The sequence below is a fragment of the Stegodyphus dumicola genome, chromosome 4 (genome assembly GCF_044657685.1).
Source record: "Stegodyphus dumicola isolate Sdum_Otavi_A_Nest chromosome 4, ASM4465768v1".
Classification (NCBI taxonomy): Eukaryota; Metazoa; Arthropoda; class Arachnida; order Araneae; family Eresidae; genus Stegodyphus; species Stegodyphus dumicola.
Genome location: NC_140771.1, coordinates 60,322,235 through 60,345,941, shown reverse-complemented (window position 1 = coordinate 60,345,941; position 23,707 = coordinate 60,322,235). Strand labels below are relative to the sequence as shown.

The window sequence follows — 23,707 nt, the reverse complement described above, 5'->3', positions numbered from 1 at the left end:
AAAAAATAATAATCCGGATCCAATTCTAAGATTAAGGAACAACGCAATCTGCAACATTAACTGAAATAGATAATTAGATAATTTTAGCTTAGCTTATCCCGTCCGTTATACGCATTCATAAACGTATTTTGCGCACGCGCACACGCAAATTCGCAGCGGTAAAGGTCTTACGCGTGACGCATGCGCAGAAAGGTTGTAGCTTTGAGGTCCGGATTATAGATCATTCCGGATTATGGGTGTCCGAATTAACGACTTTTGACTGTAATATAATTCATTTATAATTTTTTCAGCAGTATTGAAATTAATAGCAGATACTGATAATGTTATACATTTAGATTACAATGATTTAGATTGCCATTGTCTTTACTCATGCTTTTATGCTACTTCCTAATAGTTCATAATGGCATACAGGTAAGTTTAACTTATTCATTAAACATGTAAATCTCTAATTCAGCCCACTTTTGTTCTTACGTGTGCTGTATCTTCTATTTTCTTTAATATATTGTTCAGCCTAATTTCAAAAGGTCTTATGATCAAGCGGAAAAGTCACTAAACATTGGTAGTTCGACTCGAGTTTTTAGTCCCAGTGATCCCATAGCTCTTTCTTTTTTTGTACTTATTTACTGTGTAAAAATGTATAGTAGGAATTTCAGTTCATGAAGTAAAAATACTTTTAAAATTTATTCTTTAAAAATATTGCAAAATTTTTCACCTTAGCGTATCTTTTTACAAATCCCTCTGATAAGAAAAAGTAAGGAAAGAAATTAACTTGGTTTCGGTGATTGATACCTCAGTGCAAATTATGTGTAACTTTTTCCAAAAGCATAGAGTTTATATGGATATCAATAAATTATGGATTATTTCTCATCTAATTTTCTTAACATTTTTATTCCAGAATTTTCCTTTCACACTGTAGTGTTTAACTTTATGCATTTTCTATAATAATTTACATTTGTTTATAATTTTACGCAAATGAAAGTGATTATTTAATTGTATAAGCTTTGCTGAAAGATAAACGAGAAAACAAAATTCTATCACTTGCGGTCAAGAGAGTGATGTAATAATTCTTAGATATTTTCTTTGATAGTTTTTATTTAATTTCTTTCATTTATGCATTACTACGTAGTTCTTTTCAAAAAATATTTTTCTGTGCCGCTATGTCCGTATTTCAGTTTCAAGGAATGCGTGCTCCGTGTAGGGTGTATAATGCTTAATAAACTTATGATATGAAAGAGATCTAAATTCTCTTCACATTTCTACTGTATTTTTTAAATTTCAACCCCTAAGAAATTTAATTTAGAAATCGTTTTCATGATTTAATATTTTATACTTATTTATTTATTTTATTCATACTTTAGCATTTTCTTTAAGTTTATTCTTTATCATGCTAACCTGTTTTTAAATATTTTTCTCAATACTTTTGTAATTTAAAATTATTACATTTATTATGATATTTCACATTAATTTGTTTAAATACAATGGATTGCAATAATTAACTTACAATTTTTGGGTAACATGAAACACGTCTTAGGAATTCTAATCGTGAAATCATTCCATACCTGCGCTTGTTAAGTAAATTCTCGATTCTTTCCTTCCTGTTTGCGTAATTCCTGATTTGTTATTTTTTTATGCTGCTTCACACCATTTATTGCTGCGTATATATCTATCTGAATTTGACGAATTACATCTGTGAAGACAAATATATTAGGATGGGAATGATAAAAATTCGCTCTGAATTTTAAATGAAATGCTGCACATGCATTAGTTGTTCTTTCCGATGAAATATCAGCGCAAGTCCAAAGTATCGAGGGAAATTTTGCATCCTCATCTAGGTAGTTCTCTGCTATGTAATCAGTAAAGCGTGTGATGTTTGCATCCCGTGGTTGCTCTGACATCAGATCTTCAACGAAACTATTCGAAACTTCAGTAGCATCCAAAAAGGGTAATCCAAATACCAGTCGAAGCCATCTGCCAATTTCTGAATTACCATTCTTATATTGTTGCTGCAATCCGCATTGTTGAAGTTTTCGCCACCAAGCTTGAGTCACGTGGAATCTACATCCTGTAATAGAACATTCAGACCACATTTTTCTCACAGCTTCATGGATTGCATATTCAAAATCGGCCACCACAATTTCTGGCTGAAAATTCAAATGCAAGTTAGAACAGAGTTCTTTCAGTTTTTGAAACATAGTTTCGTATATTGCCGTAGACTTTCCTGGTAGGAAAAAAAAAAAATACAAGTGGGATATAATGTCCATTTTCCACTGTATGAAACGTAAACATCTGAAAGAAAAATTTTGGGCAAAATATGAAAGTGTCATCAACAAAAAAAAATTTTTTTTTGGTCACATAAGATCCTTAAATTTTAATCTGTTGAAAAACAAACTATATTATTTCTATCGTCATTAATGTGAAGAAGATTTTCATGTCGATAAGATATCACTTGCATTACATTTAATGCTGAATGCACATCAGAAATACATTTTGGAAGTGGAGGTAGGACTTTCCTTCTCTGTCGGTGCATATTTCTCCGAATACAGTGAACATCATGGCTGCTAACAATATCTGAATGATGAGCTGCAACACTAGTCAGTTCTTTCCTGATTAATTTCTGTGGTTTTTCCGATGTATCTTCTGCTGCTTTCTGTTTAACACCGTTTGAAACAACTTGCCTGGAAATAGTTTTGCAACGCTCATGATTGTGACACAGATAAGATTTTGATAACACGTTATTTGTCTTATCAAGATAAAGTGTTGCTTTGCATTTTTTACTTGTACAACACCATTTTTGGTACTCTGCTTTTCCACAGTCCTTATAAAATTTATGTCCTGAAAAAAGAACGAGAATTTTTCCTCTCTGACTGCGAATAAACTCCATCATAGGTAAATATGCTTAAATAACGCCAATTTTAATTCAAAGTTGAATTTATAACAGAAGCAAATTAATTTTTCACCAAGATAGTCAAAGGAACTGATTGAAAATTTAGCTATTTAAGGAATATACACCGACTTCCGGTTGTAGGGGTGAAAAAGGTCAGAGCCAATAGTTGTGCTCATGAAGAATGCCTCGTAGCCCCACATGTTGTTACAAAGATGAATTTATTGCCTGCAAGAGTATCAAGAAACCTTCTGCAAGTCATCTGAAAATTTCTTTTGTGTTACAGAGCAATTAACAAAAGTAAATCTAAAGCGATGTATAAAAGAAATTAAACGAAAAGAAACTATTTTTCACAGACAATTCAGTGTTTCTCGTCAATTAATTCAGTTCTTACTTCACGACAAGGCAAAAATACATAAAAACACAAAATATCTGTATTAAAAATTACGAAGTAAATCTTAAACACTTATTTCGTGGAATAAATTCCAGAAAGGATTAAGCATGACTTAATTCGCAATAATAATAAAAGGCGTTATCTTTGTTGTTGCCGAAGCTTAGTTTCTCTAGATTGGCAACAAATCCACTATTCATTTATAAAAAATATATTTCTTTATTTTTATTTTCCTCTTGGCTACAGTTGGCTTCGAAAAATAAAATTGTAACCCTGTAGGCAACGGGGGAAAGAAATTTTGATCGGCGCAGTTGGACTATAGCAGGACGAGGGGGGGGGGATTTTCATCAGCGCAGTTGGAGTACACCAGATAAGGTAAATTTGTAAAAAAAAAAAAAAAAAAAAAAACATTTTAGCTAATTTATAGTCGAATAAAGCCTCCTTTTCCTCTCTTTTGAAAGATTAAATAATCCGGTTTAGACACTGTGAGCAAAGTTGTTTTGTCAAATTTAAGACAACGATCTTGCATTTGTTGAAATGTAACGTAATGTTAGTGTATAAATGTCAGTAAGGAAACGTAAAGTATTTTATCTATTATTTTTTAATTAATAAAAAAGTATTATTAACTTGTTAAACATTATAAATGCTTAAATTAAAGCTATTTTTTCACGCAGTATTTTAAAGCTGCTTTTTTTCAAATTTAAAACGTTTATTTCTTTGCTGCGAATTGCGTCTTTTCAGTTTGTATCATCATGACTACATGAATCATCACTCCTCACTTCGTGTTTCGAGGGCCTCTATGAACTAGCCCTTCTATTCTAAGTCCTGCCAAGAATGAGCTAAATCACGAAAGTGTGTTTAAACGTTTTCAGGGTACGCGAAATTCTCCTGAAGATGCTGTTCGAATGGTAGGCATACGACATCTTGCAGTGTCAAAAACATTGAAAAGTTAAGAAGATGCTATCTGGAAAGAGCAAATATGAATGCTAACAAGTACAAGGATGTTCTGGCAACATTATTGCAAAGGATCTGATCAGTGCGTAGAGAACACGCCAATGTGGGTTCTTGGTTACTTCTCCATGATAATGGCCGGCCATATTTGGCTCTCGTTAAGAAACAGTTTGCGACTTTTACAGGAACTGGAGCTCTCTTATCGTCAACTATATTCACCTGATCTTGCTTTAGCAGACTATTTCTAATTCTGCATCTGAAGCTGCTCTAATAAAGAAGAATTTTCAGATATTGCAGACATTTGGAGCCATGGAATGAAGGGTTCTCCATGAGATGCCAAAGAAGACTTAGTCCATAATTTTCAGGAAATGTGTAGTTGTAGTCAAAGTTATACAGCAAATGATGTACATTTCTTTGAAGGAATGCAAAACTTACTTTTAATTGGGATAAGAATCGTTTGTTTATGAATACATTCATCACACTTTACCTTCGTACTCTGTATATCGCTTACTGTTAAATTTTCATAAATTTCTAACTTGAATGAGTATTGTGAAAGATCATGAATAATTTAATTGCTTGCAAAATTTAAAGGATTATTGTCTCATGTTTGCATAAAATATTCTTCGTTTTGATTTAAAATTTTACCTGGCGAGGACTAGCTCATTCTAATAGTTCTTAATGTGCCGTGATGATGGAAAAATTAAATGGCTTCAGTTTCATTAAAGGTTAAATATCAGAGACTAGTTACGCAATATCTCAAAATCGGTAAAATTTACTGGCAAAATATAATAACCCGCAAAAACTACAGTGAAAACAAACATGTCGTTTATTCAAAGTTTAGAAATCCCGTGCAAATAATAGTTACCACCAGTATGCTGCGAAAATTCATGCAAAATTGAATATGCGTGGTATCTGCAGAGTAAAAACGGACAGTAAAGAAAATGTTGGCTGAATACTTAGTGATGGGAGATTAATAATTTTGGTTCAGTTAAAAATTAACATATAGCTATATACCTTTCATCCAAATTAACTGAAGCTTTTCTATTGCTCTGAGAAAGAAAAATATAAATTCCAAAATGACTTGTATTGAGATAAAGTCTTCATAAAATAAGCTTAAAATCATCATTTAAAATATATAGGATTAATAAATAAATAAAATATATTGAATGTATACAATATATTATATTTTAATTAATAAAATAGATCAGATTTAAATTACGAAAATTAAATCTACAACTATAAAACATTGCCACATTTTCATTTTTGTTCAAAGTTCTGTTTTTAAAATAGAATATTCCGTAGTTCAAGTTTAAAATGTGCATCTTTACTGGCGTTTAAATACATTAGCGTTTGAGAAACATATAGTTACATACAAAACATTATATAAGAAAGGGAATGAAAATTAATTTCTCCATAAAATCGTAATTTTTCCGTTTTAGAAATTGTCTGTAATATCATTAAAATGAGAGTTAATTTCATTAATAAGTTTCTTCAAAAACTTGGAGAGAGGAATCAGTCAGGAAGCACCCCAAATTTTGTTACAACTCATAGGAATCATTAACACATTTAAAACGTAATACTGGTTTAATTTAATTTTTATTATCTTCTTTCATGCAACCTTTTTTATTTAACTGATATCACCCTTGGCGAATGTAGAACTTTGAAAATCATTAAGACAGAATTTTCATAGGCCACTATTTCTGAGGACAATATACAAAGATTACTTGTTATAAAACATGTATTTAGCTGTATATAATTAGAAGATAGAAACAGATGATAAATAAAATAAAGAGATATTTATGAGCTGCTCTGTTATTTAGCTCCGTCATTTAGCTTACACATGATTTTAGTACGCAAAATCTAATAAGAAAGGCGTACTATAATATAAAACTGAAAGAAATACTAAAATATCAGCAATTTGAATTTGAATGTTATGCACGTTTATTGATAATCCAAAATAAAGGGATTATTTAGATTATGAAAAAGCACTATAGAGCTAGCTGCTTAAAAGGTGTGATAGAGGTAGATAATATCAGTTAAATGCCACTGTAGTTAATGCCATCTAATAAATAATGATATCAGTTAAATGCCTCTATAGAGGTTTTCTAAGGTAAGCTGGAGTATATTTCTCTTTACACAATAGAAAACCCACAAAAACTGCCATGTAGCTAGTCCGTTCACCGGGATCAGAACCCTGGTCGAACTACCAATGATAAGTGATTTTGCGGCTCGGCCACTGGCGGCCAAAATTCGAAATAAATATTCGATACAAAAAAGAAACTGAACATTAAGTGTTAAAGAATTCTTTATTTAACAAAAATTCCTGTAGTCCCCTGGCATAAATTGAATTTTCCAGAAATTAAGCTTGAGCCTTTAGAGTTCTCAATATCATTTGCAATAAGATAAATATAATTTTTCTTAGAAAAGCTAATTTTATCTGTAATCTCATAAATAATAAAATTACAAAATATCACAGTTTGAAACATGACATACTTAGATTATTTTGAATATTCATTTTACAACCGAAATATGTATATATTCTAAAGGGAACTAACACAAAATAACAATGAATAGCGAAATCTTACTCGTTCACTGCAACATATAAAAGCAGTTAAGGTAAGGAAGCCACCGAAGTTATTATTTATACATAAAACATATTGTTTGGAAAACTTTTCATGCTTTCAATAGCTTTAACAACATCTGGAGGCAACGGAGTTTTTGCTGAATGGGGATCAATAAATAAGTCAGCATATGTTTTTGCTCTGGTAGCTGCTAAATCTGCGTACAATACAGGGGCCGGAATAGAGACACTCCGAGTACAGTGAACATAACTATGGCACATAAAATAGCAGAATTGTTGGAGATCGTCAGCCGAGAATTTGTTGTCATCACGAAGTACAATATAATGTGCTGGCTTGCTAGTTCCTTGTATGCCTTCATGAGAACAAAGAAAAAAATCAAAATTTATAGGGTGAGTAACTGTAGTATCAACCGTAGTACCAGGAGGAACATTACCCATTCTGCCAACTCCATTTCTAGGATCCTGAGGTCGAAATCTAGTTTGATGCCTTTTTTGCACAACAATGTATGTAACAGGTATGATATCATGATATACTTCGTAGCAAGCATCATAGATGCTGCCTATTTCTTCTTCGCGAGCTGATTTGAATTGACCTTCACAAAGTCCAACACGAAAGAAAATTAATTTTAGGGGTCGCACTTTATAGTTGGAATTCCTATTGAAGGTTTCTAAAATTTCTTTCACCATCTCTTTCATATGTAAAATTATTTCCTGTGATAATTTGCTTTGTTTTTTTATTTTTTTGCAAACGGCACGTTAAAGCATACCTAGATGCTGTTGGATCAAGACTCCCAACAACTGACGCTATAGATGGGTAATCATAATCTCGAGGCCAGTGAATAACATCTGCTCCAAAAACAATAGTTGGTGTGGAAATTATATTTGGCGTACTTAAGAAAACATGATTTATACCTCCTAATTTAACGTTGAGTTTCAAACAAATATTTGTTGCTATTTGGTCATTGATTCTTCCTAGATTTTTCTCCTCCATGCACTGAGTAACTAATCCATATCTAAAGTCTGCAAAAAATTTAATCTCTTCATATCTTTTAATATCTCTGAATGGACTGTTTTGAATTTTTTTCGGTCTAGATAAAACAATGATAGCAAATTCAGCACCACTTCCTTTAGCATATACTATAGCCTCTTCAGTACTCTTCGTATGATCGAAGATTTTAATATCATAAGGCAAACCTAATCTCATTCCACATTTCCGACTTGAATCAACGAAGCATTTAGAAAATTGTTGTAATTTATCCACTCCACAATGCCACTTATTTGCAAAGCTAATTAATATCCATTTTTTATTTTGTATTGCTTTATATAATTCTTTCCCGTATTCGATTTTCCAAACACCTCTACGATCCGGTTTCGCAATTCGCGAGGAAGAATTACCAGCATATGCAAGTTCTGGAGCAGCTATTACTCTGCCATTTAATCTCATACACTGCGTACTCATGGTAAAGCCAAAATTATTCATAACTGTTCCGCTTACATTTTGTATAGTCTTGGAATAATCCATTATACTCTGAAATCGTTGGGCAGCTGGTACAGCAGTACTTCGTATCATCTGCCTTTTTAAATCATCATTCAGTTGACCTATTTTGGGTTGCCCTTCAATTATTACGCAGTTCTCTATAGGCATGTAGCATTTACCTTCACGACTTGTCTCCATCTGAAGTCATGGTAACTGTGGATACCGGAGAGATTCGTAATGTTCAGTAAAATACTGAGCAACAGATTTTTCATTATCAGATGTTTCGTTATCTAGCTTTTGTTCTCTAGCGGGTAAAGCACACACTTTCATTATTTTATATCGACGTGGTTGCCTTTGATGCGTCACGCGAACACTAACACCTTTCAATGCAAGTGACAATTCTTTAACTTGAAAATCATTTAACATTGGAAGTTTTGTAATGTCTGTGTTTAAAATATCACATGCATAGTCTATAACTGGGCCTGATTTATAAAATGATTTAGCTGCTAAATTAACAACTACTGCTGGAGAGTTTTCCGTTAAACGAACACTTTGACTGTATCCAAACAGTAGCCTCACACCGTAACCCAAGTTTTGATTACCACTCTGCTGCAGATCAAAAAACGAATCACGCACCTGAACTTGGGTCAACGGAGGCTCTCGATGATTCATAACAGTATCAAAAACTAACAAAACATTCTGAGGCACTTCTCTCGAACGACCACGGTATAGGTCTTTCAATGGCTTCAGACTGATCATATTACTGCCGCTTTCATTCAGAGCTGGCTTAATAGTTATACAGAAAGTTTTCTTTTCACCTTCTAGATCTGCTTCAATATTTATAGATGTTTTTTCTTTAATAGGTAATTCATGGTTAGTGAAAATATTTTTTTGCCCATCATAAATAGGAGAAAATTTCTGTAACCCTCGGCTTCTAACTAAAGCTGTAATAATTTGCCTTACCTATATTTCGCTTCTGTTGATGTTCAACGACACGTACATTTCTCTCTTTATCTTCTTTTAAACTTGTTCGTGTAGTTATTATGCTTTTCCTGCATTTACCGTCCTTACCAATAGAAGCTATGTCTACATCATAATGATAAACATATATGTCTTTATAACTCAACATAAAATAATTTGCAATTAACTCAATAAGGAAACCTTTAGTTCCGTATCCCGGTCGTTCAGCCACAGAATATTTTTCTTGTGGTTGCTTCCGTTCTTTAAGTTTCACAGACAAATGTGAAGAATTGTCAGAGCTTTCTTCAGGACATGCTCCTGCCCTTTCAAATTGGATTTGTTTGTCCACATTATCTCCACAAGCTTTTTCTTTTCCAAAAGAGGTGTTTATTTTACTGGAAGAGGGTTCGTTTACTTTGTAAGAAGAGATTGGTCTCTTTTTGGTATCTTCTGGAAATTAAGAGAAATAATATTAAAATAAATAAATGTAAAACATTTTACTAGAGCAGTTTTTCAATGCATAAAAACATTCTGCATATGGATATGTGGGTATTAATTACGTTACAAACGCCAACCCTTTCTAAAAACATGTCCTTAAAATAACTACCCTTTCTTAATTGAAAAACATTCTTACGTCTAAAATTTAAAATAAAGTATAAGTAAAAAGCCAAAAGATATAAAAAAATTTTGAATCAAGATACATGTGAAAACATGTTTCTTATATAAAAAGAAACATGCATACAGTATAATTTCATTTTCCGCAGCTGAAAAGTAAAGATGACTCAGCAATAAATAGAAATTCTTATTGAAAATTTTTCATTCTCTTCATTTTTACGTTGGCTTCGATTTAGCAGCTGAAGAAGACGGTTGATACAAAGCTGATACAAAGTTCTTCCCCCCCCCTGACAAAAATATTGCTCGACAAGGGAAACATTTCCTGATTACTGTAGGTTTATCTTGTGAAGAACCAATATGTATATTTTTTGTTTTAGGAACAGCTTTTTGCATGTTCCATTTTGTCATCATTGGATGTTCTTAACAATATTGTGCAAAATTCCATTAATTTATATTTTGCAATCAATAATTAGTTATCTATTTAAAGACATTTTATCAAAGTTTGTAAAACCAAATTTTGTTTTTGTCCCCTAATCCTATATATCATGTGATTATGGTAAAATAGAAAATCGGAAGAAAGATGAAAATTTTGTAATAGGGACTGCAACTAACAAAGTAGTTGAAGAACTTTCAGAGGAAGACAAAATTAAGTTTAATACCCATATTTAGAAGAATGTGAAATATGCCGAAAGAGCTTCCACTAAAATATAAACTGCTTCGATCATTCGTTATTCGTTCTGTTATTTTCTCCCCAAATTAATACTGTTTTTTTTATCAATTCCTGGTGAGTTATAACTACAGATAAGTTATACAACATAAAACAGTCCATTTCTTTACTAAAATTGGAGCAGTTTACCTTTTAGTATCACAGATTTTCAAGCAAAGTATCTCTCAAAAATCATAGAACTGATAGTTTCCTCTCAACTAAGGGCTTAATTGCTCATACCAACTCGCAAACAGAAATATTACAGCCTTTAACCACAGACAAACTGGCGCTAAGGCCTCTTCCGAGACAGCTCGGAGGCGTCCACTCCTCGGAAAGGGAATGATTTGAAGTTAACTCGTTTAATTTTTTTTTAAACCCTCTTTCGTTTTCTTTTAACTTGCAAAACCCTTTGGTAAAATAGAACTCATGTGAGGTGAAACAAAATGATGATAAGCTAGTGCTACAATTCAGTTTAAAAACATCAAACATAATTTTCTAAAATTTAGAAATATGCTAAAAATTAAATTAAAGGAATAGCCAATTTTAAATTAATTCAGTTGTACATGGCATTAAAAGAAAAAGAAACATTTCCCATTATAATTGATTTCTGAATAGGAGTACTTAATTTCAGACCTATTCACGCTCATTTCAGACCTATTCACCTATTCACGTTTACTTCACGTTAGTCGGGTAACATCGCGCATACGGGGTACTGATGATTAGTAAGATTTTTCTGTGTGTTCAACGCTGATTAGAACATAACTACCAATACTGACATATGAGAATACGGGAGATTTTTCCGACGAACGGGCTTCGAATTCCAAATTGATGAATTTGATTTAAGGTTCTTTTATAATGCATCATTCGGAATAAAATGGTTCAGCATTCCGAAATAAATTAATAAATATTTCACTTACTGCTCAGAATTAAAGTATCATTTAGCCTATTTTGTAATTTCCGTAAAATTTTAAATTGATAAAAACATAAGTCGGAAAGAAAAGCTTACGATAAAAAGAAAATTAATATACATTCTGAGTGAATAAACTCACTAATTTAAAAATTTAGAGTAAAAATAAATACTACAAAATATTTACTCATTAAATCTTACTCAGGTCTTCATAAGTTTCTATAATAGATTAACCAAAAGTTCAGAAGAGACTGATAGGCAAAAGTGGAAGTGATAAGCAAAATTTAAGCTAAAAATTACTTACAGAAAAGGCATTGCACAATTTTAATTTTTATTAAGACTACAACAAAGAGCCCAGTAAATGAGAAGAAAAATCAGGAGTCTAGATTTTATTGGAAAGGTTGACAGCTATATGAGTGGAATGCAAAATGAAGAGGCAACGTGTTCCCACTACAGTAAGACCCCGCTTAACGCGGGATATACGTTCCTTCGAAGTAGAGCGTAATATGAAACTGCGTTAAACGAGGTTATCTCATCATGTAAATAATGGAGTTAGGGAAAGATGGGTAGAAAATTGGTCAGGTATTTTACCATTAAATTTATTAATTATGTTTTTATAACAATAAAACAAAAATTTATTTCTTACAAATATAGAAACATAATAAACGAATATGCATGTAAGAATAACTAAAATTCTAAATCAGTATGTTTACATTTCACATCATTCAGTCTCTTCTGTATTTCCAATTTTCTGTTATTTTATCAAGAAGGAATCTAATATAATTTGCGTTTCCCTTTTGCGCTCTGTAAGAAGTTGTTGGTAAGTGGATAAGGCATCCATAACACCCCGTCTTACCTTTGAACTCCTGTCAAAATTTGGGTCATTTTCAATAAATTGGTTCATAATTTCTGTTATAGTGGTCAAACTGGTTTTTAGAAACGCTGTTGAAAGTTCTTTTTGCTCTTCTTCAGAATCACTACTTTCAAAATTTTTGTGTTCTTCTTAGTCCGCTAATTCCTTAAGCTCATGATTAGAAACACTTGCTGCTGTTTTCTTGCACTATTTCTTCGACATCTTCCACATTTACCTCATCTGAACCGGTTTGTTTCACTAATTCCACTACTTCTTCCACTATTTCAATATTGTTGCGTTTTTTTTTACTCTTCTGACACCAGTTGTTAGGTTATTTTCTTCCTTCACGTTCGTAAGGGGTTGGTAGATTTGGAGTGAATAACGACGACACTTGATGAAGTATCGAAACACACTTTATTAGCCAGTATTGTCAGGACAGCTCCAAAACACGTTTACAGTCGTCGAAGATCTACAATACAATACATAACAATCTACAATAAATACGCTGGAACAATCAGCGACACAGCCTTCGCACTGTCAGGAAACAACGGTGGAAACAGCTTCACTGCAAAGCACCAGAGTATAGCTTTCGACTCTCCTTGGTCGTTTTCGGAACTCCACGTACTCTCGAGACTCTCCACACGATGCACTCGACGATACACAAGAGTATATAGCTCTTGACTCAGCACAGTCTAAAACAAAACTCGACGATGCACTAATTTGCGATGGACTAAAAGACTCTCTCGATGCACTCGACGACCACCTCGGCGCTAGACTTCGAAATACTCGCTCAATGACTGACATCAGCTCGCTAGACGAGGCACACACACACGATGAGAGACGCACACTAACTGACCGAGGACCAGCAGGGTTTATATAGCTTTCGGCTTGTGTTCGAGAACATTCTGGGCTAAACCGGTATGAATTCGTTCCAGAAGGTTCTTTAACCGACCATGGTATATCGCCAATTTTGTCGCCAAATGGGCGATTTCTCGCCAAATGTGGCAACTCTGCCTTCCCTAGCCATTTTATGATCCCCCTAAAACTGCTTTGCGGGGAAGCCATCTTACCGTGCCTGGACATTTCGTAACACTGCCCCCTCCCAAGGACTGCACGTCCCGGGCAGTACAACCCTTGGTCAGAAGCCAAATTCAATACAAACAAAACTTTATAAAACAAACAAATAACATAACTAAAAGAAAGAAATATTTACACTATGTACAAGTTATATACACGAATTAAACACACAACAATTTTAAATTATACAAATTAAAGTTCTGAATGAATTTCAGGGGGCCTCTTGTTTAACTAAGGAAATACAAAAAGTTATTTCAACTGCTACATAAAGGCTATTTGGAATCAAGTGTACTTTTATAAAGCATGTTACTCTTAAAACTAAGTTAAAATTAATTTAAATAATTAAATTCTTTACTATAAATTCACAAAATTTAAAAAAAAATTACCTTTCACTTTTTTGGGAGCAATTCCTTTCTTCTCATCTGATGTACTTGCTTCAGAAACTCCTTCATACTCTGCAGGATCTTTAGTTTTTCTTTTCTCTGAAAGATCACCAGTTTTCAAAATGCAAACAGGAAAGTAATATTATCGAGAAAGCTGATATAGAAAAAGCTGTTGTACCACACTGTTGTGAAACTGATTAGCTGTATCTAACAAATATTAAAAACAAATCTCTTCATTTTGATGTACGAGACACAGATGGCGTTGGCTGTCATTGAAGTAGGAAGAAAAAAAGGGTTTTCCCCTTTCGACCTCGTGACGTGAACTGATTAAGTGTGTAATAACTTTCGGGGCCAGAAAAATTTCCCGACAATTGTTAAAAAATGTATATATTTTGTAGTATAGAGAGAATATAATTAGATAAATCAACATATTAGAGTTCTTATTACAGATTCAACATCACACTACCCAGTAAGTGAGCAAGTTTTGTCTTTAGTTTTTCTGGATTGCTCGGTATCTGGGATGAGTGAAGGAAGTATTTTTATTTTAATGATATTTAATGATAAGACTATGTTTTAGTAATAACAAAAATTGGCGTCCCGTGACAGGACTCTAAGAAATAAACATTTAAAAAAAATTATTTTAATGGTTATAGATAGTTTTTGATGTATTAAAGTATAATTAAGTTTAAATTCGAAACTATTTTTTGTAAAGCAGTTTGTTTTATTTTGAAAGTTAACTATGGAAGCTTTAAAGGCTCTGAAACTTAAACGGGCAGGTTTACGCACTTCTTTTGCTACAACTGCTAATATTTTAAAAACGGAATTAGTAAAAGAAGATTTTTCTGTAGGTTTAGTACGAGATAAACTTACTAAACTACAAAATGTATATTCAGATATAAAAAATGTAGATGATAAAATTCTTGATTTGTTAGCTGAAGACGGGAAAACTTTTAGAGGATGATGTTACTAAAGAAATCGAAAGTCGCGAGGTGTATTCTGATGATTTCATAACACTAACTCGGCAAATTAATGAAAAATTGCAATTTTCAGATGAAATCAATTTAGAAACAAGACCAAATGATGGTGCTGGTATTTGTTGTAGTAAGATTAAACAGTATAGACTTCCGAAAATCGAACTTAAGAAGTTTGATGGGGAATTGATAAATTGGTTACCGTTTTGGTCGCAGTTTGAGAAAATTCATACTGACCCTGATTTATATGAAAGTGACAAATTTTCCTATTTGATTCAGTGTATGAAGCCCGGATCACGTGCTAAAGAATTCATTGAAAGCTATCCGGTGACTTCGGAAAATTATGATAAAGCTGTTTTAGCTTTGAAGGAACGTTTTGGGAAACCTGAATTATTAGTAGAAGTGTATGTTAGGGAACTAATTAAATTAATTGTTTCTAATGTGAAGCAAGATCAAAAGGATAAATTACCTCTTGATAAACTGTATGATAAAATTGAAGCTCAGTTGAGAGCCTTAGAGTCTTTAGGTCTTAAATCGAGCGAAAACACATCGTGGTTATTTCCGATGGTGGAATCGTGTCTCACAGAGGATGTTTTAAAGGCGTGGCAAAGGAGTTCGCTCTTTAACCAGCCTGAAGGAACTGATCTTTCTCGCCTTACCAACTTAATGAAATTTTTAAAGTCTGAAGTGGAGGGTGAGGAGAGATTAAAATTGGCGCGTAATGGACTCGATGGTGTTAGTCGTAAAGAAGGATATCATGATAAAGCAAAGAGGGAAACAAAAGGTAAATTTAAATTTAAGAAACAGGGAAATGTTCCCACTGCCACAGGTTTTCTAACAACCAGAGAACATGCATGTATTTTTTGTGGTAAAATGCATGATAGTAAAAATTGTTACGATGCGCGTTCATTATCTCTTAATGAAAGGATGTCTAAAGTTAAGGAGAAAAAATGCTGTTTAAAATGCTTGGAACCAAATCATATGGCAAAGTTCTGTAAACAGTTTGTTAGGTGTTTTGCTTGTGGTAAATCACACTCAGTTATTTTGTGTCCGGACATTAATAATGAAACTGAACTTCCTACAGAAAAATCAGAAATAGACAACATACATACGGCTACAGCCAGGCAAACTTGTACCGCTGACGTAGCTTTAATGACTTTACGCGTAAGAGTAGCTGGTGTCAAAAAGCATAAAGATGTTAGAGTACTCTTAGATTGTGGTTCCCAGAAATCGTATATTTTGAAGTCATTAGCCACTGAATTGGGGTTACCAATTATTTCCAAAGAAAATGTTGCTCTTACTTTATTTGGAGGTGCCAGAACAGAGGCAAAGATGCATAACAAATATTTGGTAAAATTATGTTCAGCCAGTCCGCGTAAGTATTCAGATCTAGAATTTGAATTTTTAGATCAAGACATAATATGTGGGGATATACCTCGGGTACCCAAGGGTCCAATATTAAAAGAATTAAAACGAAACAACATTTGGTTGTCGGATCTGGGAGCAGATTGTCCAAAAATAGAAATGCTCATCGGTAGTGATATTTATGGAAAAATTCTCACGGTATCAGTAAAACAATTAAAAGGAGGACTAACAGCAGTTTGTACAAAACTTGGTTGGACAGTTTGTGGTGTATCGGAGGAATTTGTTAATCACAAAGATAAAGATGCTTCCATTTTGTGTGCAAGTTTAGTGGGTCACGACTTTAAAATCTCCGATCTTTGGAGTTTAGAAACGATCGGAATATTAGATGCTCACCAGAATTCAACTAACGCTGCTGAGGAAGAAATTGCCCACGAACAATTTTTAAACTCTCTTTCCAGAAACGGAGATGGTCGTTATTGTGTCGCATTACCTTGGTTAGTATATAACGCAGAATTGCCATCAAATCGTCATGTAGCAGAAAAAAGATTGTTCAGTGTCACCCGAAAACTCAAGTCTTTACATAAATATGAAGAATATGATAGAATTTTTAATGAATGGATGGAGGAGGGTGTAATTGAAATAGTACCAGACAATGAACTGAATTATAAAGGGCACTACTTACCGCATCACCCAGTATTTAAACCAGACAGTGTCTCAACTAAGATAAGACCTGTTTTTGACGCATCATGTAAAGTTAATAGATCACCCTCCCTTAATGATTACTTAGTAAAAGGACCAAATTTAATAGAAGAAATCCCTTCAATTTTGTTAAGATTTAGAGAAAAATGCATTGGCGTAACCTCTGATATCCGGCGTGCATTTTTACAGATTGAATTACGGAAAGAAGATAGGGACTTTTTAAGATTTTTATGGTGGGAGAAAGATAATGTACTGAAGGTTTTCCGCCATACGAGGGTAGTTTTTGGAGTAAAGTCTAGCCCTTTTCTATTAGGAGCGGTTATTTCAGTTCATTTGGCACAAGTACCAAAGGAACAAAGTTCTATTGCTCAGAAATTAAATAAATCCTTTTATATTGATAATTGTGTGACTTCTGTTGATAACGAAAAGGAGCTTGTGAATTTTGTGAAATCTTCTACTGAAATATTAGCTGAAGCAAAAATAGACTTACGTATGTGGACCTATGGCCCAGTAGAAAAAGATGTGGAACTAACCCAAAGTACTTTGTGCACTGAGTCCACAATGGAGAATTCTGTACCAGTTTTAGGAATTATGTGAGACAGAATAGAAGATAACCTTTATATTGAAATTAAGACTGTATTGGTTTCGGATAATTTGTCTAAAAGAGAGGTTTTGTCAGTAACGCAGACTATGTTTGATCCTTTGGGTTTCTTGACACCTGTTTTATTGCCTGCAAAGTTACTGCTACAGGAAATTTGGGCGATAAAAGCAGACTGGGATACTCCATTACCAGATAGTATCAAAAGTAAATTTTCGAGGTGGTATAATAAATTACAAATTTTGAATAAGTTGAGAATACCGCGACGTATAGGTTTTGGAGATAGAAGTTCCTGGACACTTCATGTATTTTGTGATGCTAGCCAGCATGCTAATGCCACGGTAATATTTTTGAGATGCGAAACTAAAGAAGAAACATTAGTCAGTTTTGTAATGGCTAAGTCAAGAGTCGCACCCTTAAAAGAACTTACTATTCCCCGTCTAGAACTTATGGCCTGCTTTTGGGCGTGCGTCTTTCCAAATATGTGACAGAAGCTCTTACATTGGATGACATCCCGAAATATTTTTGGACCGATTCCACCACGGCCATATCTTGGATTCAAAGAAATGATACGTGGGAGACTTTTGTGGGCAATCGCGTGAAGGAAATTTGCGCTTTCACTAAAGCAAATCAGTGGTCATATGTACAGGCTCATTCTAACCCAGCTGATTTACCTTCTCGTGGTTGTTCCCCTCTTCAATTTTTCGAATTAAATTGGTGGAGAGGGCCTGTTTGGCTCAAAGACCCTATAGATAGCTGGCCAAAATTAGAGGTTAAGCCAAATGAAACTTTAGTTTTTTCAGAGCGCAGGAAAGGCATAAATTTAAATGTAAATCTTAGTATAACTACAAAAGCGGATAAAGTTAAGTGGTGTGAGAAGTTCTCTAAATTTTCAAAAATGTTAAGAGTTTTAGGTTGGATAAAGAGATTTATCAAAAATTGTCAAAAGAAAATTGTAAATAAAGAGCCTTTTCTGTCTGCTTCCGAGATAAAGGAATCTAAAATTATACTTCTTTCACTTGTTCAGGGGGAGAGTTTTCCAGAGACTGGAGACTCCATCAATGGTCTTTTGACCGTACGAGATCAGAGTGGCTTAAGAAGAGTAAAAACAAAAACCACCGAACGAGATGATTCTTATGCATTCCGGTACCCGATTTTATTACCTTCTAAGCATTATATTGTTGACTGTTTAATTAGAGATTACCATTTAAAACATTCTCATGCCGGCGTACAAGCATTAGCTGTTATAATTAGAGAAGAATTCTGGATCATTGGTGCAAGACGCCGAATTAGATCGGTGGTGAAACAGTGCGTCCGTTGTAAACGATTTTCAGCAAAACCTCCAACTACTGCACCCATTCAATTACCATTAGACAGAGTTCGAGATGCGTTCGCATTTGAACTTACCGGCATAGATTTATGTGGCCCTCTGATTCTCAAAAATAAAAACAAAACCTGGGTAGTACTGTTTACGTGTGCTGTATATAGATGTGTACATTTGGAACTAGTGACATCCGTAAGTACCGAATGCTTCATTCAAGCGTTTCGTCGGTTCATAGCCAGAAGAGGTCGGCCATCTACAGTTTATTCAGACAACGGCACAAATTTCGTCGGTACATCTGCATTGTTGAAAAAGGTTGACTGGGTAAAGGTTGCTCAGGAAACTTTGCATCCCATCACTTGGAAGTTCATTCCGCCCACTGCTGCTTGGTGGGGCGGATGGTGGGAGCGTCTAATCCGCACAGCCAAGAATTTGATTGTGAGAGTCTTAGGACAAGCTGCAGTCAATTACGAAGAGTTACTCACCGTCATCTGTGATGTGGAAGCCGTAATAAACTGTCGACCACTAACTTATGTGTCAAATGACTCTGAGGACCTTCTACCATTAACGCCTTCCATGTTCTTACAGGACATTAAGGTTTCAGGTACAGCAGGTTTGGATGCTTTAGATCGAAATAAACTCTTGGCTCGTCAACGTTTCTGCCAGGAACTTCGAGAACAATTTCGTAGCCGTTTCCGCAAGGAGTACCTTGGACAGTTAGTACAAAAGCATGGACATACGGACTGTGAATTAAAAGTTGGAGACATCGTGCTAATAGGTTGTGAGAACCTTAAAAGAGTGAACTGACCAATTGCTCGTGTCCAAGAACTTTGTACAAGCAGAGATGGACGTGTAAGAGTTGTAAAAGTGAAAACTAGAAATGGCATACTGATTCGTCCTGTACGTAAACTGTACCCTCTAGAAGTGTGTTCCTGTACTAAGGATACCATTATTTGATTTTTGATTTTCCTTCTGAAAATTGAAAAAGTGGGAGTGTTGTGAAACTGATTAGCTGTATCTAACAAATATTAAAAACAAATCTCTTCATTTTGATGTACGAGACACAGATGGCGTTGGCTGTCATTGAAGTAGGAAGAAAAAAAGGGTTTTCCCCTTTCGACCTCGTGACGTGAACTGATTAAGTGTGTAATAACTTTCGGGGCCAGAAAAATTTCCCGACAATTGTTAAAAAATGTATGTATTTTGTAGTATAGAGAGAATATAATTAGATAAATCAACATATTAGAGTTTTTATTACAGATTCAACATCACACTACCCAGTAAGTGAGCAAGTTTTGTCTTTCGTTTTTCTGGATTGCTCGGTATCTGGGATGAGTGAAGGAAGTATTTTTATTTTAATGATATTTAATGATAAGACTATGTTTTAGTAATAACACACACTTATTTTTTCCTACTAGTATTTAATTACAACTAATAGTATTAGAACTTTTCATAGTATAGTGGGCGATGTTGCGCCGAAAGAATTTTTCTGTGTGTTTACATTATGTAACTGTAGGTTCGCCGTTGCGATGTGTTTGTATTACTGTGATATATTTTGGTGTTTTCATTAAATATAAACGAAAGATATCGTCATGTATTTTTGTATACCAAATCAAGATCAAAATTAGACTGATGCAAACTCGCCGAAACAAAAATAGCGTTCGAACAAGAATCGTCAAGTGTTATACTCGCCTTTCGAACTTCGTATTCGTATCGCTAATCGCTTCGTAACATGTGGTGCATCGGCCGAGAAACATTGTATGGTGGGGTGAGTAAATAGTTTTGTTGAAAATTTGTCTGAATAGAATATTTTGTAATTGTTCAAGTAGTAAAGTTGTTTGATGTCGTTGATCTTGTTTGTTAAAAATTTACAGCTTTTGGTTTCGCATTTACTGAATGTTTGCATTGATATTTGGAATTTCGAATATATTTGCAAATACGAAAATGTTGTGTTTCCTTAGAATTTGTTGTTAATGCTTTGAAGTGTGATTTGTTGTTGAAAATTACAGTTTGTTTTCTTAGAATTCTAGAATTAGAATTTATTGTTAAAGTATTTGAGGGGTAAAATTTGTTACGAGAAACTGTGAAAATGGCTAAATTGTTAAAACTTCGAACTAAGCGTGACACACACCGTGAACAAACAAGTTAGTAGAAAAGATAAAACAGATATTTGAATAAATAGCATATCGACATAGATGTATGTGATTCATATTTAGAAGAGTTGAATAGTAAAATTGAAATTATTAACATACTAAATAGTGACATTGATGAATTGTTGAAAGAACAAGAAATTAAGGATGAAATTAACAAAGTAGATGAATATAATGAAAAAATAATACCAGTTAAAGTAAAGTTGCAAAACAAAATTAAATCAATTGGAAAAGTTCCATATCAGTCAGGTGAACAAACAGTAAATCCAGAAAATGTTCACGTAGAAAATAAAACTTTGCATTTAGAAAGCAGAACTAAACTTCCTAAACTTTCGCTTCCTCGATTCTATGGTAAGCCTTCAGAATATTTTGATTTTTGGAATCAGTTTGAGAATTCTGTGCATAATAAATCTAAATTAACTGAGCTTGACAAATTTTGCTATTTAAAGTCGTTATTAGGTGGTAAAGCCCTAGCCTAGAGTAATTTTCTCAATTACTCCAGGGCAGACTGTTTAATTTCTGAAACGTTTGGCCAAAGAGACATTTTAATAAATGCTCACTTGTCCTATTGATTAAATCTGGCACCTGTAAAAAAATGCTTCCAACATTCAGGCTCTTCGTAACTTTTATTTTGAAGTCCAAACTCAAATTAGATGTTTAGAGGAATTAAATGTCATATCGGAAACGTACACAACAATACTGACTAACATAATACTAAAACATCTGCCAGGAGACTTGACTCTTGAATTTTCTAGTAATAATCAACACGCGTCAGTAACAGAATTTATGGCGAAATCTTTCCAAGTTTGTTTATTCTGTGGTCAAGGTCACTGTAAGACTGAATGTGAAAACATGACTGTACAACAAAAACGGGATAAATTAATTAACGGGATAAATTAATTAAGGTTGTGTTGTAACACAAACTGCTTTGTGAAAAAATGTAATGCTAAACAGTGTTCATTCTGCTCAGATAGACATGCCAAAGCTATTTGTTTTGAATTTGAAAATTCTAGCAAGTGTAAATCTAATTCTAATCCGGAAAATGAAAAACCAAAGGAAATGGAAATTCAGCCTACTATTTCGAATTCAGTCGTAAATGATAGGAATATGATTTTATTGCAGTGTGTTAGGACAGAAATTGTTGGTCGTAAATCGTCATTTATAGTTATTGCAATGTTCGATAACGGTAGTGAAAAGAGTTTTATTAAAAGAAATGTATCTATGAAGTTGGGATTAAAATGTCTAGGGTCAGAAACATTAAAGATTTATTCATTTGGAGCAAAGGATCCTTGGTTGCAAACATGTCGCAGAGTTGAAGTGAGATTGCGAAATATTTTAGATGGAAAAGAAGTCGTAATACAGGCGTTGGAAACAGATGAAATTTCGAGGGCTGCGATTAATTTGCCGAATGAGAGTACAAGAGCTGAAACGGAAGCCATGGGATTAACTTTAACGTGGGGTTGTAATCAAGCGTCAGATGATAATGAAATTTCCTTGTTAATAGGTATAGACTTTATTGGAATTTGACAAAAGGTTTTGAAAGTCTTTGGTAGCTGTAAACACAGAACTTGGATGGTCCTTGCTAAGAAATTGTGGTGATATGAGTAAAACGGCTGCTGTAAACTTAGTTTTGGGTGATCAAAGCACTGTGTCAGCTGAACTCAGGCGCTTCTGGGAACTGAAAAGTTTAGGTATTGAAAACACATAAGCGGAGTGTTTGACTTTAGTGGAACAGGAGATACTTGATGAATTTAATAATTCTGTTGGGTTCGTAGATGAAAGGTATTGTGTCAAGTTGCCGTGGAAACCAGGTATGCAGGAGAAATTAGCAAATAATAGAGAAGTGGCTCGGAAACGTTTCGATGGTCTGGTTAGGACATTTAGAAATGATACAGATTTTTTTTTTTTTTTTTTTTTGAGGATTATAAAAAGGTAATTGATGGTTGTCGTGAGGAAGGTATCATTGAGAATTCGTCGTCAGATATTGAAGTGCAATATTCCGAGCAGTCATTCTACTTACCCCACCAGGCGGGAGGAAAAATCTACTGGTCGACTTTGAATCGTGTTTGATGGTTCTTCTTATGAAAAAGGACAACTTCCGATTAATGACTGTTTATTTAAAGGACTAAACTTGCATCCAAATCTATTTGAAATGATTTTAAAGTTTCGACAAAATACAATCGCCTTCACAGCGGATATAAAGGAAGCGTATCTACAAATTTTGATCGATCCTAGTGATAGAAAATTTACTAGATTCTTCTTGACTGATGATATCGGTTCTAATTCATATCAAGAAATGAACTTTAGAAGAGTTTTGTTTGGACTAAAACCAAGTCCATATTTATTAGCTGCAACTCTGAAATATCATTTTAATAAATGTAAACAAGAATTTCCTGATACTTGCAAATTACTGTCAGAATGGTTTTTATGTCGACGATTTGATTGGAGGCGAAGAAGAGTTGCAAGCGGCTTTGAAGATTACGACTGAAAGTGTAGGTTCTCAAAGGAGGTAGATGATATTACGCAAATGGAAAACCAATTCCATGGAACTGCGTAAGCTGTGGAAAAATGCTGAGTTCGACATCGATGAGGGAAAGAGCTCAAGTATGGGACTCGACTCACCATCCAAGGTGTTGGGTCTAGTTTGGGATCCAGATGCGGACAGTATATCTTTTAACGTGAAAGAATTATCAAAGTTTGTCAAGAACGGAATTGCTTCGAAAAGGTTTATTCTTCGAGTAGTGGGTTGTATTTATGATCCTATCGTATTTCTTGGACCTTTCATTATAAAGCTGAAGTGCATTCTACAAGAACTGTGGAG

General features: G+C 33.9%; 1 protein-coding gene and 1 pseudogene across 3 annotated transcripts in view; one reads left to right on the top strand and one right to left on the bottom strand.

Moving 5' to 3' along the window:
* Positions 1-6,510: 6,510 nt before the first annotated feature.
* LOC118204139 (protein argonaute-4-like) overlaps positions 6,511-23,707 on the bottom strand; it is a 53,857-nt pseudogene continuing 36,660 nt past the window's right edge. Inside the window, exons 2-3 of the transcript XR_015040680.1 lie at positions 13,786-13,881; positions 6,511-9,691 (exon numbers count right to left, since the gene is read on the bottom strand). The product of XR_015040680.1 is annotated as a protein argonaute-4-like (transcript). The remainder of the gene's footprint in view (positions 9,692-13,785; positions 13,882-23,707) is intronic.
* Positions 19,851-23,707, top strand: part of Amnionless (amnion associated transmembrane protein) — a 98,408-nt gene continuing 94,551 nt past the window's right edge. The window contains exon 1 of one of the 2 annotated variants that reach the window (XM_085814995.1): positions 19,851-19,930. The gene's annotated coding sequence lies outside the window, so the exon portion shown is untranslated. Of the gene's footprint in view, positions 20,017-23,707 lie in introns of both variants that reach the window. The other variant, XM_085814994.1, reaches the window with a different exon arrangement.